The following is an 18,180-nucleotide window of genomic DNA, read 5'->3' on the forward strand; positions in this document are numbered from 1 at the left end:
ATCATCTCATAGCAAGCAATATTGCATATTTATCCAATTCAATCAACTCATATGCACCCAAATGAAATGATCAACAAGAGATATACCTTGGCTAGCTCATGATCGTCCAACTAGCAAGCTTCAACTCAATTATTTGCAAGTCATCAAATATATCCAATAAATCACCAACAACTTGAATTATAGCACTTGTATGTTGATAGCACTTGGACTTCACTCAATTTTCACTTGGTATTGGATTTGGATGTCCACTAAGCTTCATAACTTGATTCAACATATGATGAACAATGTGAGGTCAATTGAATCAAATCTCCAATGTTGATGGTATCTACAAACAATCATCCACTTTTTGATGGTACCCAAACAATTTTGGGTCCTCTCAAGTTAGGTGCAACATACTTAGGCATAGCCTTAGTATGAATAGCGGGATGTCTTGCAATAGCAACCATAGAGGTACCATTACCACTCTTCCTAAGCATAGAATCGTCATTAATTGAAATAGGCTTAGGGGTGTTACCTAGGGGACATGAATGTGCCATGTTTCCCCTTTCCCGGCATGAGTAGCACTTTCTCTTTGATTGAGCTTTCTCTTCCTTGCTCATGTGGTGCTTCTCATTGCCTTGCCTCTAATGGATTGCTTGAGCCTTCTTTTCAAGCTTGGTAGGACACTTAGAGGCAAAGTGTCCCATACTTCCACACTTGAAGCACTTGATGTGAGCGTGATCTTTTTTTCTTATCTTCATTCTTGCTCATCATCTTGGCATCTTGAGTTTGCATTGGATGCCTTGCCTTTCCACCCCTTCTTGTTTTCTTCCTCTTCATCATCAAGTCACCACCATCTTCATGGTTGATCTTGATTTGAACTTGGGGTATCTTTTCTTGCTCAACTTGTGGCTTTGGTTGAGGCTCTTCTAGTTGCTTCACCAATTGCTTGGTTGGGCACATTGAGGTAAGATGACTCCAAGTGCGGCACTTGAAGCACTTAACATGCCTTAGCCTATCTTCTTCTTTCTTCAACTTAAGCTTTTCTTCATTGGGGCAATCATTTGCAAGATGTCCCACTTCATGGCACTTGAAGCACATGAAATGAGAGAGCTTAATTTGTTGTAGCTTCTTCATCTTTCTTTCTCTCTTTATTTCGCCCTTTGTCATCTTCTTCTTGAAGCCAAGGCCACACTTATCACCATAGTTTCTTTGAGTCTTCAACATGTGCTCAAAGGTGACTTTTGAGTTGTAGCACCTCTCTAGCTTGTTGCTCAATTTTTTCACTTGTTCATTGAGCTCATTGTTCTCCTTCAAAAGGTTAGTCTCACAAGACATAGAAGTAGAACAAGCATCTATATGTGAAGAGCATGGCATGTCTAATAAATCATCACAAGAGGTGGATACATGCTTCTTGCCTACATCACAAGGGTTAGTAACAATTTGTGATTTATCATTTGATCCATATGATGAGCTCTCATTATTTTTAAGTTTCTTTGTAAACATTTTAATGAGAGAAGCATGTTGTTCTAATAATTCATCATGAGATGCAAGAAGTGTCTCATGATTCAATTTTAGCTCATCATGTGAAGATTTAAAAGCATCAAGTAATTTCTTATGTTCTTCATAAGAGTTCTTTAGAAATGAGTTTTCATTTTTCTAATTTCAATGTTTTAGCTTTCTCATTTTCTAAAGACATGGTGATGCTAGCAAGTCTATGAACAAGCTCATCATATGAATCAACATGATTAACCACATTAACATTTGATACCTTGGTGTCACCTTGTGACATAAAACAATGTGGTGTAGTTGGAGAGCTTGTAGTAGCATCATCATCATGGCTTGAGCATGAACCAACATCATCAAGATCACCACCAAGTGTGCTTGAGGTAGAATCTTTATGTGCAACACTTGTGGCATCATCATCAACCTTGTCAAGTGAACTTGTAGTGGATCGATCATCATCATCATCACTTGACCATGAGGTGGAGCAATCTTCCACAATCACCAAATTGTGGTTATGCTCAACACACTCATATGCCTCCACCTTGTGATCATCCTCCTTCTTGAATTTCCCATCATCACTTGTGGAGGAGTCACCGTAGAAGGCTTGGAGTGCCATCCACATATCATGAGCACTTTCCAAGTCCCACACACGTCTAAAAACATCATTATGTAAAGCACACGTTAGATAATAAAGAGCAAGATGATCAAGTTGTAAGCAGTCCTCTTGCGCTTGGATTAGGTTGTCCTTATCCAAAGCATCATGAGAAAAACCAACAACAATGATCCACCATGCCTTGGGACCCAATTCACGAAAATGATCAAGCATATGATGTTTCCACCGTGCATAGTGTGTGCCATCAATAATGTGTGAGTCACAAACAACTTCTAGCCCAAAGTTCGACATCCTCTCGAGTCGGTAATGACCACAAATGAGAGACCTAGCTCTGATACCACTTGTAGGGTCGAGATGGTGACTAGAGGGGGTGAATAGTCATTTCTAAAACTTAATAGCGTCGGCTAACCAAAACACGTGCGGAATTAAAACTATCGGTCTAGCCAAGACTACACCCCTCTATCTATGTTCTCTAGCACCTTGCAAAGATTCTAATTAAGCAACAAAGGTGCCGGGCTAACTAGAGCTCACCTAACCAATTCTAGGAGCAAGGTCACACAAACTTATGCCACTAGTATTTCAAGCAATGAGGGAGCTCCTACATATGCTAGTAAGCAAAAGCATAAAGCCAACTAAGCTCACTAGCAATGCTCAATAACAAGGCAACCAATGTCAAATTAGAGAGCACAAATACTTAGCTACACAAACTAAGTAAAGTGACTAACAAGGTTACACAAACCAAATTAGCCATGCAAGGAAGCTACTTCTATGCTACACAAGCAAGAAGGTAACTAGTGAGCTACACAAGCTAACTAATTACAAGAGCAACTACACAAGCACATTGTATATAAAAGTAATCACAAGCTTGTGTAAGGGGATTGCAAACCAATGGGAAGAACAAGGTTGACACGGTGATTTTCTCCTGAGGTTCACGTGCATGCCAACACGCTACGTCCCTATTGTGTCGACCGCTCACTTGGTGGTTTGGCGGCTAATTGGCATTGAAACAACCCCAATTTCCGCGAAGGGAAATCCACAGAGTTGAAGTATAATAAGATCGTAGTAGATCATATTACCCAAATCCCAGTCGTATATCACATCCATACAACGATAATATCATAGTACAAATAGTGCAGAATTACATAAATTATTACATCGCCGTATTGGCGGAATTAAAAGTAGCATTCATTCAGAACAGCTTGAAGATAAGATCGCCAAACTCGAGCGTAGGCACGAACCCCTCAACTGTCAAACTCCTCAGAGCTATACTCCTCAGCAGAACCTGTATGCCAAAATTTATCAGTACGATTTGTACTGGCCACTCCCAATCCTATGAGCATTGCTTTGTGGAAATTGGATGCAAGTTGGATATATGCAAAAGGAACCTATAAGGCTAGGGTTTCCTATGTATTTTAGCATATCAAGTATATAACAGTATAGTCAAGTTTTAACACCATCCCCACACTATCACCATACCATACCATACCATACCATCGCTCAGTCAATAGGCCAACTTCCTCTCGGCACTGTCTCAAGGCCCATAGCCCCTGGCTACGACCAAACACTCACTTCTAGGGGGGAGAAGAGAAGGACTCATCTCACTATCTAGTTTAAGCAAAACCTAGGAAAGGTCCATAGCCGACAAGTTGGCACATGTATCGATCGATCAACCATACACTCTGTAGAGGTTTTACATAACCACAAGATCCGCCTTCCTCACTGACCGTCGTCAACTGGGCTGATTCCGGCCGCTTGCTAGCCTAGGATAATGCCACCCTACCATTCAGCCCTGGTACACCCTAAGTCTAGTCTAGGGTGGCTGAAACTGTGAGTCATGAGCCAGGTCCACAAGGTCTCCATGAAGTCTCGGAAGGGTGTGGGGGAAATCCTCCGCACCCCGTACCTCCCTCGCACTGTCTGCTATCAACCTAGCAGTAGTGGCAATATCCTACCAAGTAGTCCAACCGTCCCGCACTATATAGGGCGAGTGGTACGTAAGGCTTCCCAGTGAATCTGAGTACTAGTAAGTCCTTAGGGGTGACCAAGCCAGAATGTCTTCATCAGGGTTCCATTTATCGTGCCACCATAGCATCTCTATCCTGGGCTCCTCCCATCATAGGTTCACACCCAGAACCACCTCATATACCATTTACCCACCACAGGTATCCATTCCAAGGGTGCCCAGGTAGCACCACATGGCATGACTTGCCCCAGGCTCATCGTATACTCCAACTTGGTCGACACAACCCTCACCCTCCACACACCCAAGTCACACACGCAGCACTCTCCCCGTAGTCCAGAATACACCACGCATTAATGTAGTATAAGTGTAGTAGAAGTACAAGCAAATAAAATATAGCAGTAAGCGTGTGTCTAACCTAATAGCAGGGTATGCAGGGGTAAGGTTGCGTCAAGGTAAAGGCCATCAAGAAAGCATACTACCATGTAAGTCCTATCATAGTATGATTATAACAGTAAAGTAACGCAATAGCAGTTCTACATTAGCCATGCGTAATAGGTGCTATGAGATTAGGTGGGATGTGGCACCTTCAGTGTAGTCATCTCCGTACTCCTCATGGTACTCACGATCCTTGTCTGTCTATTTCTCCTTCGAGTCTGCAAACGATCGCATTATAGTCACGTTAGCGACGTCTATAGAATAGCACAAAAAAGCAATGAAAATTCAAAAGAGCCAAATGCACTCAAACATGGGTTCATTGCGTAGAGCTTGATTTTAGATGAATTTTGGTCCTGGTTTTGTATTTTTCTGAGGTCATATGAATTAGTTATGAATTTCCAAAGTTTAAATCTATTTCTGAAAATGGAAAAAGGCTGAATTAATCCTGGGCTGACACGTGTCATGCTGTGGTTGGTCCACATGGCTTGCTGACGTCAGCATGACATCAGCATCATGGTTCCGAGCTGACAGGTGGGGCCAAAGGCTATTGGGTCACTGACAAGTGGGTCCGGTCAAAGTCAACATCGGTCAACGTCGAGTCAACGGTCAATGGTCAACAGTCAACAGTCAGGGTCACTGACATGTGGTGCCTGGAATGCTGACATGTGGGTCCCATGTGATGTCAGCATGACATCATCGTCTGTCGTGTGGGTCCAATGTGTCCGTGTCACTGACATGTGGGTCTAGGTCAACGGTCAACGTTGACCAGTCAACGATCAACACGGCCGGGTCTCAAACGGGCTTCGGATTGGGCTGGTCTGGGCCGGGCTGGGCACATGGCACGCTGTGACGCTGCCACATCATGGTCGTGGGCTTTTATTGGGCTTCGTCCACAGCGCGGCTCACACCATGTGGCTCACGGTGGACCAGCGCTCATGGTCCATGGACTTACGACAGGGCGCATGGTGGACCAAGTCCACCGTCTCTTCTCCTTGGCTCGGCTCACGTGCACCGAGCTCACGCGTGGGTGGCCGGTGAGGGGGTGTTCCCCTGTTTTTCTCCCGCGGTGGTGCTCCTGCCGACGGTGAGCTGGCTGTGAACCTTCGTGGCGGTGCTGGTGCCCAATTGGGGAGGGGAAAGGCTTCCCCAGACTACGGCGACTATGATGGTCGGGTCTAGGTGGCGGCCGGGGCTCACTGAGGCGCTGGCCACGGTGAGCGGTGGCCCGGCAGTGCTCGCCGGTGGTGAGGCCACGCACGTAGGCCCTCTAGTGGCTAGTGCTGGGCAGATGAGGCTTCTACGGCTTCGTGTGGTCACGACGAGGGCGTCTCAAGCTCGAGGCGGGGTTTCGGACCCCCAGGTGGCCGGTAGGGATGTCCCGGCGACCACGACGATGTAGTGACGATGGTGAGGCACGCGGGTGAACCACGGGGCTCCAGCGGGGTGGTCATGGCATGCGCGTGAGTTACTCGTGGCTTCAATGAACAGGATGGGCGAGTCAAGGAGGCGCCAGGTGCTCCTAGTAGTACTAGCCATGGTGGTCGGTGCTCTAACCGGTGGTCGGGTGCTTGGACCGGTGGTCTGGTGCTCGGCATGGTGGTCTGGTGCTCGGACCGGTGGTCGGGTGCTCGGACCAATGGTTTGGTGCTCGGCATGGTGGTCTGGTGCTTGGAGGTGGTCTAGTGCTCTGGTGGTGGCTGTGCCATGGCGGCGGCATCGTGAGCGTAGCATGCGTGCTCGGCTACGGCATCCGGGGAACTTGGAGAGGTCTACAGTGTCCAAGGGCTCGGGGATGGTCACGGTCAATGTGAGTGTGCTGTGCTGGTGTGCCTCGAGGCCGAGAATGGCCTTGGCCTACGTGCTCATGGTATGGAGCGGCATGGCCGGAGTAGCAAGATCCGGCGGCGAGCAGGGGAAAAATCAGGGGCTCACCGTGGGTGCTGTGGAAGAAAGGATGGCGGTGCAGTGACGAGTTGCAGCCGTGTAGCTCCGGAAGTAGTGCCGTGCAGTGCCGACTTGTGACCGTGATGACGACGACAACGTCGCCCTCGGCTCCGGTGACTTCGGCAGTGCGTGGGGGCTCCAATCCTCATCTCACAATCCCTTCATGGCCCTCTTCTCTCGGTGTGGTGCAGCTGCTGGGCCACCAAGCGGCGGCGGAGGCTGAGGGAGAAACTAGGGCGCCGGGCGTGAGCGGCGTGTGGGCTGGCTTTATAGCCGAGCGCCATGCCTCCCATGGTAGATGGCATCGTGCGGTGGAGGCATGTGCATCGCATTAGACGGTGGTGCGAGGTTGCGTGGACGTGGCGCAAGGGGACAGGGTCATGCCCTAGGCATGACCCCCTGGCCTGCCCCTGCCATAGCTATCGGGCGCTGGTCGCATAGGCGGTTGAGGCATGGGTGAGGAAGATGACATTGTAGACGGGGGTGGCTGACATGCATGGTCTAGCAGGCAGTGGCTGTGAGCATGGTAGACGGGTGTGCGGGCGATGTGCTGGGCCGGCTCGTGGGCCATGAAGCCGAGCAGCCTAGGCTGCGAGGCCTTCTTCCTCATTTCCTTTTTTTGTTTTCTTTTTCTTCTTCCTTGATTTGAATTCGAATTTGGTTCTAGAATTTGAATTTCAAATTGGTGCACCTAATTTATTGGAGTTGTTAAGCATATCATAACTCAAATGGAAATTCCAAATCACATTTTGAATAATCATTGTATGCAACACTTTATCTGTTAGAATTTTATATGAACACAATTAACTAATGACATGCCATGCTTATGTGTTAACTTGGGTTGGGGGTTAGTCCTAATGCATCTCTTAGGTTGGGTTACTATACATAACACTCATCATCACATGGGAGTTTCTAAGAAAAAATTTGTAGTTGGTATTTTTTTAGTGTATGGATTTTTGGGTTGTTACAGTCCTACCCCCTTAATAGAATCTCGTCCCCAAGATTAAAGCGTAACATACTCTTCGAAGAGGTAAGGATATCGTAGCCGGAGGTCAGACTCTTTTTTCCATGTTGCTTCTCTCTCTGTGTGATTGCTCCATTGGATCTTGCACATAGGGATAGTCTTGCTTCGGGTCTCTTTGGTATCTCTGCCCAGAATTCTAATAGGATGTTCTTTATACTCGAGTGTGTCTTGAATGTCAAGTGTAGCAGTTGGAACTACTTCATCGGGCACTCTCAAACACTTGCGTAGCTGTGAGATATGGAATACGGAGTGTACACCCATCAATTCCTTGGGTAGCTCTAGTTTGTAGGCGAGCTTTCCAATCCTCTTGCAAATCTTGTATGGGCCAACAAATCTAGGGGCAAGCTTTCCTTTCACATGGAATCTGACAGTTCCATGTAGCGGGGATACCTTGAGATAGGTGAAATCTCCCACATTAAACTCAAGTTCTCTTCTCCTTTTGTCAGCATAGCTCTTGTATCGACTTTGAGCAATTCTCAAATTCTCTCTTACTTGAGCAACTCCTTCTTCTGCATCTTGAATCTTAGCGGAGTCAAAGAACGATCTTTCTCCTGGTTGGGACCACATCAAAGGTGTCTTACAAGGTCTGCCATATAGAGCTTCAAATGGTGACATCTTAATACTGGCTTGGTAGCTGTTGTTATAAGAGAACTCAGCATAGGGTAAGTATCTCTCCCAATCAGAGCCATAATTCAGCACACTAGCGCGAAGCATGTCTTCTAAGATCTGATTTACTCGTTCAGTCTGTCCATCTGTCTATGGATGAAAAGCGGTACTGAAGTCAAGTTTGGTTCCAATAGACTTGTGTAGGGCTTCCCAAAATTGAGACACAAACTGAGGGCCACGATCAGATACAATACTAGAGGGAGCTCCATGCAGTCTGAGAATATGTTCAATGTATAGATCTGCTAGTTTTTCGGCATTGGTCTTGGTCTTTACTGGTACAAAGTGAGCAATCTTGGTCAAGCGATCAACAATCACCCAGATGGAATCATTGCCTTTCTGTGAATGAGGCAATCCAACTATGAAATCCATGGATATGCTCTCCCACTTCCACTCGGGGACGTCAAGAGGCTTTAGCAAACCTACAGGCCTTTGATGTTCAGCCTTGACTCTATTACAGGTGTCACATCGTGCCACATGTCCTGCAATGTCTGTCTTTATGCCTTTCCACCAAAAGTATTTCTTCAAATCTTGATACATTTTTTAACCTCCAGGGTGAATACAGTACTTAGAGTCATGAGCTTTTGACAGAATTTCCTCTTGTAGCACTGGGTCAGATGGAACATAGATTCTATTCTTGAACCAGTTGGTTCCTTGTTCATCTTCGTGGTGATTGGTCTTATAGCCTAGTTTCATCAGACCACGGAGATATTCGATTTCTTCACAATCTTTCTGAGCTTGACGGATGCGTTCTGTGAGATCATACTATATGCAGAGCTCATTCAACAAGTCATGTGGTAGTATCTCAAGTTGGAAATCATCAATCTCTTCCTTGAGCTCAGGTGGTACGGATTCAGTGATCAAAGTGTGACAGTAGCTCTTACGGCTGAGAGCATCTGCAACTACATTAGCTTTTCCCGGATGATAGTGAATTTCTAGGTCATAGTCCTTGATCAACTCTAGCCAACGGCGTTGCCTCATATTTAGATCTTCTTGAGTAAGAAAGTACTTCAAGCTTTTGTGATCGGTGTAGATATCACACTTGTTGCCTATCAAGTAGTGCCTCCAGATTTTCAAGGCATGTACAACTGCTACTAACTCAAGATCATGAGTAGGGTAACGGTTCTCGTGTTCTTTTAACTATTGAGAAGCATAAGCTATCACTCTTCCATCTTGCATCAATACACAACCAAGTCCTTGATGGGATGCATCACAATAGACCACGAATTCTTTGCTGATATCAGGCAATGCTAGCACAGGAGTTGTGGTAAGCTTCTCTTTCAATTCCTGAAAGCTTTGTTCGCACTCGGGCATCCATTCAAACCCCTTGGTCTTCTTCAGAAGGTTGGTCATTGGACGGGCTATCTTGGAGAAATTCTCAATGAATCGGCGATAATATCTAGCCAATCCCAAGAAACTTCTGACTTCTGTCACATTATGGGGTTGATCCCACTCTTTCACAGCTTCAATCTTGGCTGGGTCAACTGTGACACCTTCAGCTGATAGTACATGGCCTAGGAAGGCAACTTCCTGTAGCCAAAACTCACATTTGCTGAACTTTGCGTAGAGATGATATTGGGCTAATTTCTCGAGCACAGTTGTCATATGATATTCATGTTCTTCAGCGGTGGGTGAATAGACAAGGATGTCATCAATGAATACCACCATGAACTTATCCAGTTCATCCATGAAAACCTTATTCATCATGTTCATGAAGTATGCGGGAGCATTCGTGAGTCCAAAGGACACCACAGTGAACTCAAACTGCCCATACCTAGTCACAAAAGCTGTCTTCGGGATATCACTTTCTCGAATCTTCATCTGATGATAGCCAGATCTGAGATCAATCTTGGAGAAATACTTGGCACCTCGAAGCTGATCAAGTAGATCATCAATTCTTGGCAGGGGGTACTTGTTCTTGATGGTGACTGCGTTCAAGTTTCGGTAATCAATGCACATTCTCATTGAGTCGTCCTTCTTCTTAACAAACAGAACAGGGGATCCCCAGGGTGAAGCACTGGGTCTGATATATCCCTTTGAGATGAGCTCATCAAGCTATTTCTTGAGCTCAGCCAGTTCATCAACTGACATGCGATAGGGTCTCTTGGCAATGGGTCCCGTTCCTGGCAACAGATCAATGATGAACTCTACATCATGGTCTAGTGGCATACCCGGTAATTCTTCAGGGAATACATCGAGATAGTCTCTGACTACTGGCACATCATGAACTGTCTTCTCCTCTTTCTGTGATTCTGAACTGGCTTTAAGGGCACACAGGATAGAGGTGGACTTTCCAGACTGGGGTTCATATCTAATGACTTGGCCTGATGGGTGGGTCACTTGGATATATCTAGGTGAACATGATATGATACCTTGGTGAATGGTTAACCAATCCATACCTAAGATGACATCTAGGTTAGTGGAAGGTAAAAGGGTTAGGTCGGTTTTAAAGACAAGACCCTCAATGGTAAGACTCACTCCCTTACAGATGTGGGTGCATTTTAGGTCTCCTAACGGTGAACTGGTGATGATAGGCTTTTCACATGGGGTTATAGGCAGGTTATGCTCTCATGCAAACTTGGATGACATGTATGAACAAGTTGCTCCAGAGTCGAATAGAACTGATGCAGTGTTGCCATTAACTAAAAACATACCGTACACCACGTCAGGGGCAGCTTGTGCTTCCTCAGCGTCCATATGGTTGAGACGTCCACGAGTAGCAGATCCCTTGAGCTGAGACTTCTGAGCAACTAAGTTCTGAGGGCACTCAGTGGCTTTGTGACCTGGTTGGCCACAAGCAAAGCAGATGAAGGGCGTACTGCCTATAGGGGTTGGCGTGGGTGCCTTCCAGTTTCCTATGCTTAGTGCGGAGCAGTTCTGTGCTGGGCATTCACTTGTTGAGCGGGGACGGTTGAAACGGTCCTGAGTATAGCGGTCCTGGGTGTAACGATCCTGAGCAGGGCGGGAGTATTTGGTGGTGTAGCCTCCACTTCCCCTAGTCGATCTAGGGGGGTCATCCCTGTTGTGGCGAGAGCATTCCCTAGATGGTGCATCTCTGCGGAACCTCTTGCGATCATGACCACGGAGAGACTCCTCAGGCTTACGCTTCCTCTCCCTATACTCTTCTCCAGCTTTAGCATGGTCCTTCTCAATCTGGATGCAGCGATCCACCAGAGCACGCAATGTGTTGCTCTCAATACCGCCAAACTTTAGCTCGATGTGCGGGTTAAGTCCTTTGCGGTAATAGTATAACTTCTCCTTCTCAAAGTTCACAACATACGGAGGTGCATAGCGAAGAAGATTGGTGAAACGAGTAGTGTACTCAGTCACCCTGTCCTTTCCCATCTTGATGTTGTGGAACTCCTCAGCTTTGGCCTCCATGACACCCTTGGGAATGTGATACTCAGTGAATGCTTCGGCAAACTCATCCCACGAGATGTTGGCAGGGTCCTCATGGGAATCACTGAAACTATCCCACCAGGCGCGTGCTGCACCTATGAGCTGGTGTGTGGCTGCTCCAACACACTCATCGTTGGTGAAAGTAGTGAGGTCAAGCTTCTTCTCCATCTCCTTGAGCCAGTCATCGGCTACAAGCATGTCAGGGTTGGTGCCATCATAGGTAGGTGGCCTTAGCTTCAGGAATCCCTCCAGCTTCCTTTGGAAGTCATTCTGCTGACCTCCCTGGTGACGGTTTGCTCTTTCAACAAGAGCTGCAAGAAGCTGGGTCTGTTGTGCCATCACTTCTGCCAGGTTTGGTGGTGGTGGTAGAGGAATGTTCTCCTCAGGCGGCGAAGTATTCTCTAGGTGGAAGGGTATCCCTCCACGTCCATGGCCATGGCCATGGCCACGGTTGTTGCCACCATGTCCCCCATTTGGTTGAACTGGTTCAGGGGTGGGCGCACGTCCATGGTTCATTAGGCGATTAGATCGGCGGTTCGGCATCTACAACACGGATCATAGAGAATTTAGTGCTTGTGCCAACAGTGCTTATAATTCAATATGATTACATGATTTTTGATGATTTAAAGAAAAACATTTACACTATCCAACACTCATTACAAAGAAGCAATAAGATCCATAAGATGCAATAAGATCCAAAACATTCATTACATGGGTTTTATTACATAGCATCATCTCCAGTAGCTACACTTAAAGATGTGCGAGAATTGTACTACGCATAATGTCTCATAATACATCTCATAAGGGGTACATCATGGGGTACAACTTATGGAAGCTACTAACATGACTCATGACCACGCAGGGTCATTCTACTCTAACTCGTATACCGTAGCTGGGATACGACTGTTCTTGATCTCGATCTCCTCGTCAGACTTGTGAAGTCAGGACACGTACTTTAAGTCCTCGGTGAGCTCCTCAGTAGGCTTGGCTCCAGGTAGGGTAGGACAGGCATCTAGGTTGAGGTGAGTCGGGGCTAACTCAAACTTCTCTATCCTAGGCTTCGTCTTGCTGCAAACCTCCTTGGGTAGTTGATCCCACATACCCTTCATCTCCCTGAGGCGCTTCCTGTCAGACTTCTGCCAAGCCTGCCATGTCCTCTCACACTTGTCATGTAGGTACTTGGTCTGCCTGAGTGCCTCGATTAGGTGACCCTGGTTGCGAATAGCCTTCTTCCTGAACTCCTCTAGCTCCTGAGTTAGGGTCTTGTTTTGAGATTGGATATTCAGCATGTCAATCCACTTAGATCTCTCTCTGTCTCCTCTGCGGTTGAACTCGGCCTTCTTGTCGTCCAACTCTCTCTACAACTCCAAGATCTTGCTGTCATGGTAGCAGTTCCTGTTGCCTAGGTTGGCTGCTTTGTCCTATAAGTCAGCGACCTTGGCTCTGTGGACCTCCTCACGATGGTTGAGCTCGTCCTATAGCTTGGCAACTATCTCTAGTAGACTAGCTCGCTCTTGTGCTCCCTGTGAGTCTCGCTCCTGGTACTCCCACCAGAGGGCCTGGTCCTGACGTCTCCTCTGCTCTAGCTGGGTCACGTACCTGTCCTGCTCCAGTAGGTGGATAGCTGAGACACGAAGGCATCTATCCTCCTCAGCAAGGATAACTCTGCCGACTGCGAAACTCTACTCACTAGGGGTAAGGCTGAGGTCGAGGGCCTGGGGAAGTAGACAGAACTCTATCGTCTTCAGGTGCTTATAGTGGTCCCTCATCACTCTATGAAGTGCCTTGTGGGAGATAGCTCGCAGTCCCTCCTCAACTGTGTCCTCTATGGTCATCTCGGTGGAAGCTGGAACAGAAGGTAGGGTGGTGCTAGCTAGGAACTCGACTAAGGTGATGACTGGTCCTTTGATTCCTCCTTCCTGAGCTATCTTCCCAGTGTAGGTGACCTTGACAAGCTTGTCGGGGACACTTAATGTGACGAGAACTCGGCAGAGGGTCTGTGCAAAACCTCCGAGCTCACGTAGGTCAAAGGTAAGCTTGGCGTGGTCTAGAGGTAGCGGTCCTAGAGACGGCCAGTCGACGTTTGTTGCCATCTGCATGTTTCAAGGGGACAGGTGTTAGCAGGTCAATAAATAGATAAGCCTTGCATAAAAGTAAATGTAGGGTCAGTATATAACCGAAAGAAGGGTTGTCCACGTCCTATTCTATCGTCCATTTCTGAGGGTTTCATTCTATGGTCAAGTATGGCTCTGATACCAACTGAAACAACCCTAATTTCCGCGAAGGGAAATCCACAGAGTTGAAGTGTAATAAGACCATAGTAGATCATATTACCCAAATCCCAGTCGTATATCACATCCATACAACGATAATATCAGAGTACAAATAGTGCGAAATTACATAAATTATTACATCGCTGCATTGGCGAAATCAAAAGTAGCATTCATTCAGAACAGCTTGAAGATAAGATCGCCAAACTCGAGCGTAGGCATGAACCCCTCAACCATCAAACTCCTCGAAGCTATACTCCTCAGCAGAACCTGTATGCCAAAATTTATCAGTACGATTTGTACTAGCCACTCCCAACCCTATGAGCATTGCTTTGTGGAAATTGGATGCAAGTTGGATATATGCAAAAGGAACCTATAAGGCTAGGGTTTCCTATGTATTTTAGCATATCAAGTATATAACAGTATAGTTAAGTTTTAACACCATCCCCACACTATCACCATACCATTCAGCCCTGGTACACCCCAAGTCTAGTCTAGGGTGGCTGAAACTGTGAGTCATGAGCCAGGTCCACAAGGTCTCCATGAAGTCTTAGAAGGGTGTGGGGGAAATCCTCCGCATCCCGTACCTCCCTCGCACTGTCTGCTATCAACCTAGCAGTAGTGGCAATATCCTACCAAGTAGTCCAGCCGTCCCGCACCATATAGGACGAGTGGTACGTAAGGCTTCCCGGTGAATCTGAGTACTAGTAAGTCCTTAGGGGTGACCAAGCCAGAATGTCTTCATCAGGGTTCCATTTATCGTGCCACCACAGCACCTCCATCCTAGGCTCCTCCCATCACAGGTTCACACCCAGGACCACCTCATATACCATTTACCCACCATAGGTATCCATTCCAAGGGTGCCCAGGTAGCACCACATGACATGACTTGCCCCAGGCTTATCGTATACTCCAACTTGGTTGACACAACCCTCACCCTCCACACACCCAAGTCACACACGCAGCACTCTCCCCGTAGTCCAGAATACACCACGCATTAATGTAGTATAAGCATAGTAGAAGTACAAGCAAATAAAATATAGCAGTAAGCGTGTGTCTAACCTAATAGCAGCGTATGTAGGGGTAAGGTTGCGTCAAGGTAAAGGCCATCAAGAAAGCATACTACCATGCAAGTCCTATCATAGTATGATTATAACAGTAAAGTAACGCAATAGCAGTTCTACATTAGCCATGCGTAATAGGTGCTACGAGATTGGGTGGGATGTGGCACCTTCAGTGTAGTCGTCTCCGTACTCCTCATGGTACTCACGATCCTCGTCTGTCTATTTCTCCTCCGAGTCTATAAACGATCGCATTATAGTCACGTTAGCGACGTCTATAGAATAGCACAAAGAAGCAATGAAAATTCAAAAGAGCCAAATGCACTCAAACATGGGTTCATTGCGTACAGCTTGATTTTAGATGAATTTTGGTCCTAGTTTCGTATTTTTCTGAGGTCATATGAATTAGTTATGAATTTCTGAAGTTTAAATCTATTTTTGAAAATAGAAAAAGGCTGAATTAATGCTGGGCTGACACGTGTCATGTTGTGGTTGGTCGACGTGGCTTGCTGACGTCAGCATGACATCAGCATCACGGTTTCGAGCTGACAGGTGGGGCCAAAGGCTATTGGGTCACTAACAGGTGGGTCCGGTCAAAGTCAACGTCGGTCAATGGTGAGTCAACGGTCAACAGTCAACAGTCAGGGTCACTGACATGTGGTGCCTGGGCTGCTGACATGTGGGTCCCATGTGATGTCAGCATGACATCAGCGTCTGTCGTGTGGGTCCAATGTGTCCGTGTCACTGACATGTGGGTCTAGGTCAATGGTCAACGTTGACCAGTCAACGGTCAACACGGCCGGGTCTCAAACAGGCTTCAGATTGGGCCGGTCTGGGCCGGGCCGGGCACGTGGCACGCTGTGACGCTGCCACGTCACGGCCGTGGGCTCTTATTGGGCTTCGTCCACAGCGCGGCTCACACCGTGTGGCTCACGGTGGACCAACGCTCATGGTCCATGGACTTACAGCAGGGCGCATGGTGGACCAAGTCCACCATCTCTTCTCCTTGGCTTGGCTCACGTGCACCGAGCTCACGCGTGGGTGGCCGGTGAGGGGGTGTTCCCCTGTTTTTCTCCCGCGGTGGTGCTCCTACCGGCGGTGAGCTGGCTGTGAGCCTTCGTGGCGGTGCTGGTGCCCAATTGGGGAGGGGAAAGGCTTCCCCAGGCTACGGCGACTGCGATGGTGGGGTCTAGGTGGTGGCCAGGGCTCACTGAGGCGCTGGCCACGGCGAACGGTGGCCCGGCAGTGCTCGCCGGTGGCGAGGCCACGCACGTAGGCCCTCCAGTGGCTAGTGCTAGGCAGATGAGGCTTCTACGGCTTCGTGTGGTCACGGCGAGGGCGTCCCGAGCTCGAGGCGGGGTTTTGGACCCCTAGGTGGCCGGTAGGGATGTCCCGGCGGCCATGGCAACGTAGTGACGATGGTGAGGCACGCGGGTGAACCACAGGGCTCCAGCGGGGTGGCCACAGTGTGCACGTGAGTTACCCGTGGCTTTAGCGAATGGGATGGGCAAGTCAAGGAGGCGCCAGGCGCTCCTAGCAGTACTGGCCATGGTGGTTGGTGCCCTGACCGGTGGTCGGGTGCTCGGACCGGTGGTCTGGTGCTCGACACGGTGGTCTGGTGCTCAGACCGGTGGTCGGGTGCTCGGACCGGTGGTCTGGTGCTCGGCATGGTGGTCTGGTGCTCGGAGGTGGTCTGGTGCTCCGGTGGTGGCTGCGCCATGGCGGCGGCGTCGTGAGCGTAGCATGCGTGCTCGGCTATGGCGTCCGGGGAACTTGGAGAGGTCTACAGCGTCTAAGGGCTCGGGGATGGTCACGGTCAACGTGAGTGTGCTGTGCTGGTGTGCCTAGAGGCCGGGAATGGCCTTGGCCTACGCGCTCATGGTATGGAGCACCATGGCCAGAGTAGCAAGATCCAGCGGCGAGCAGGGGAAAAATCGGGGGCTCACCGTGGGTGCTGTGGAAGAAAGGATGGCGGTGTAGTGACGAGTTGCGGCCATGTAGCTCCGGAAGTAGTGTCGTGCAGTGCCAACCCGCGACGGTGATGACGACGACGGCGTCGCCCTCGGCTCCGGCGACTTCGGCAGTGCGCGGGGGCTCCGATCCTCCTCTCACAATCCCTTCATGGCCCTCTTCTCTCGGTGTGGTGTGGCTGCTGGGCCACCAAGCGGCGGCAGAGGCTGAGGGAGAAACTAGGGCGCCGGGCGTGAGCGGTGTGCGGGCTGGCTTTATAGCCGAGCGCCATGCCTCCCATGGCGGATGGCATCATGTAATGGAGGCGTGTGCATCGCATCAGACGGTGGTGCAAGGTTGCATGGGCGCGGCGCAAGGGGACAGGGTCATGCCCCGGGCGTGACCCCCTGGCCCGCCCCTACCACAGCTATCGGGTGCCGGTCACGTAGGCGGTTGAGGCATGGGTGAGGAAGATGACACTGTAGACAGGGGTGGCTGACATGTAGGGTCTAGCAGGTAGCGGCTACGAGCAAGGCAAACGGGTGTGCGGGCGATGCGCTGGGCCGGCTCGTGGGCCGCGAAGCCGAGCAGCCTGGGCTACGAGGCCTTCTTCCTCATTTCCTTTTTCTATTTTCTTTTTCTTCTTCCTTGATTTGAATTCGAATTTGGTTCTAGAATTTGAATTCCAAATTAGTGCACCTAATTTATTGGAGTTGTTAAGCATATCATAACTCAAATGGAAATTCCAAATCACATTTTGAATAATCAATGTATGCAACACTTTATCTGTTAGAATTTTATGTGAACACAATTAACTAATGACATGCCATGCTTATGTGTTAACTTGGGTTGGGGGTTAGTCCTAATGCATCTCTTAGGTTGGGTTACTATACATGACACTCATCATCACATGGGAGTTTCTAAGAAAAATTTTGTGGTTGGTATTTTTTTTAGTGTGTGGATTTTTGGGTTATTATAGGCATCACCCGCCAAGCCCGCACGTCGGGCACCGTAAGAAAATACCCCAAAATTGAGGGTAGCCCAATGACACGCTCAACTAGAGTTGCTCTTCGTGGCTCCCATGGGGCGAGCACAATGCCCCTCACAAAGCTCTTCTCCGAAGCACCACACAAGCTTCTTCTGGGCTTCGACGGAGACCATCACCAAGCTATCTAGGAGGTGGCGACCTCCAAGAGTAACAAGCACCACTGGCTTGCAACTCGATCACCTAGTGCCACTCGATGCAACCTCATGATGCAATCACACTAGAATCGCTCTCTCACATAATTGGATGATCACTATCAAGCTTATGTGAGATGGAGGGCTCCCAAGCACTCTCAAGCATGGACACAAAGTCCCCTGAGGTGCTCAGC

This window comes from Miscanthus floridulus, chromosome 16 (genome assembly GCF_019320115.1).
Source record: "Miscanthus floridulus cultivar M001 chromosome 16, ASM1932011v1, whole genome shotgun sequence".
In the NCBI taxonomy this organism is placed as follows: Eukaryota; Viridiplantae; Streptophyta; class Magnoliopsida; order Poales; family Poaceae; genus Miscanthus; species Miscanthus floridulus.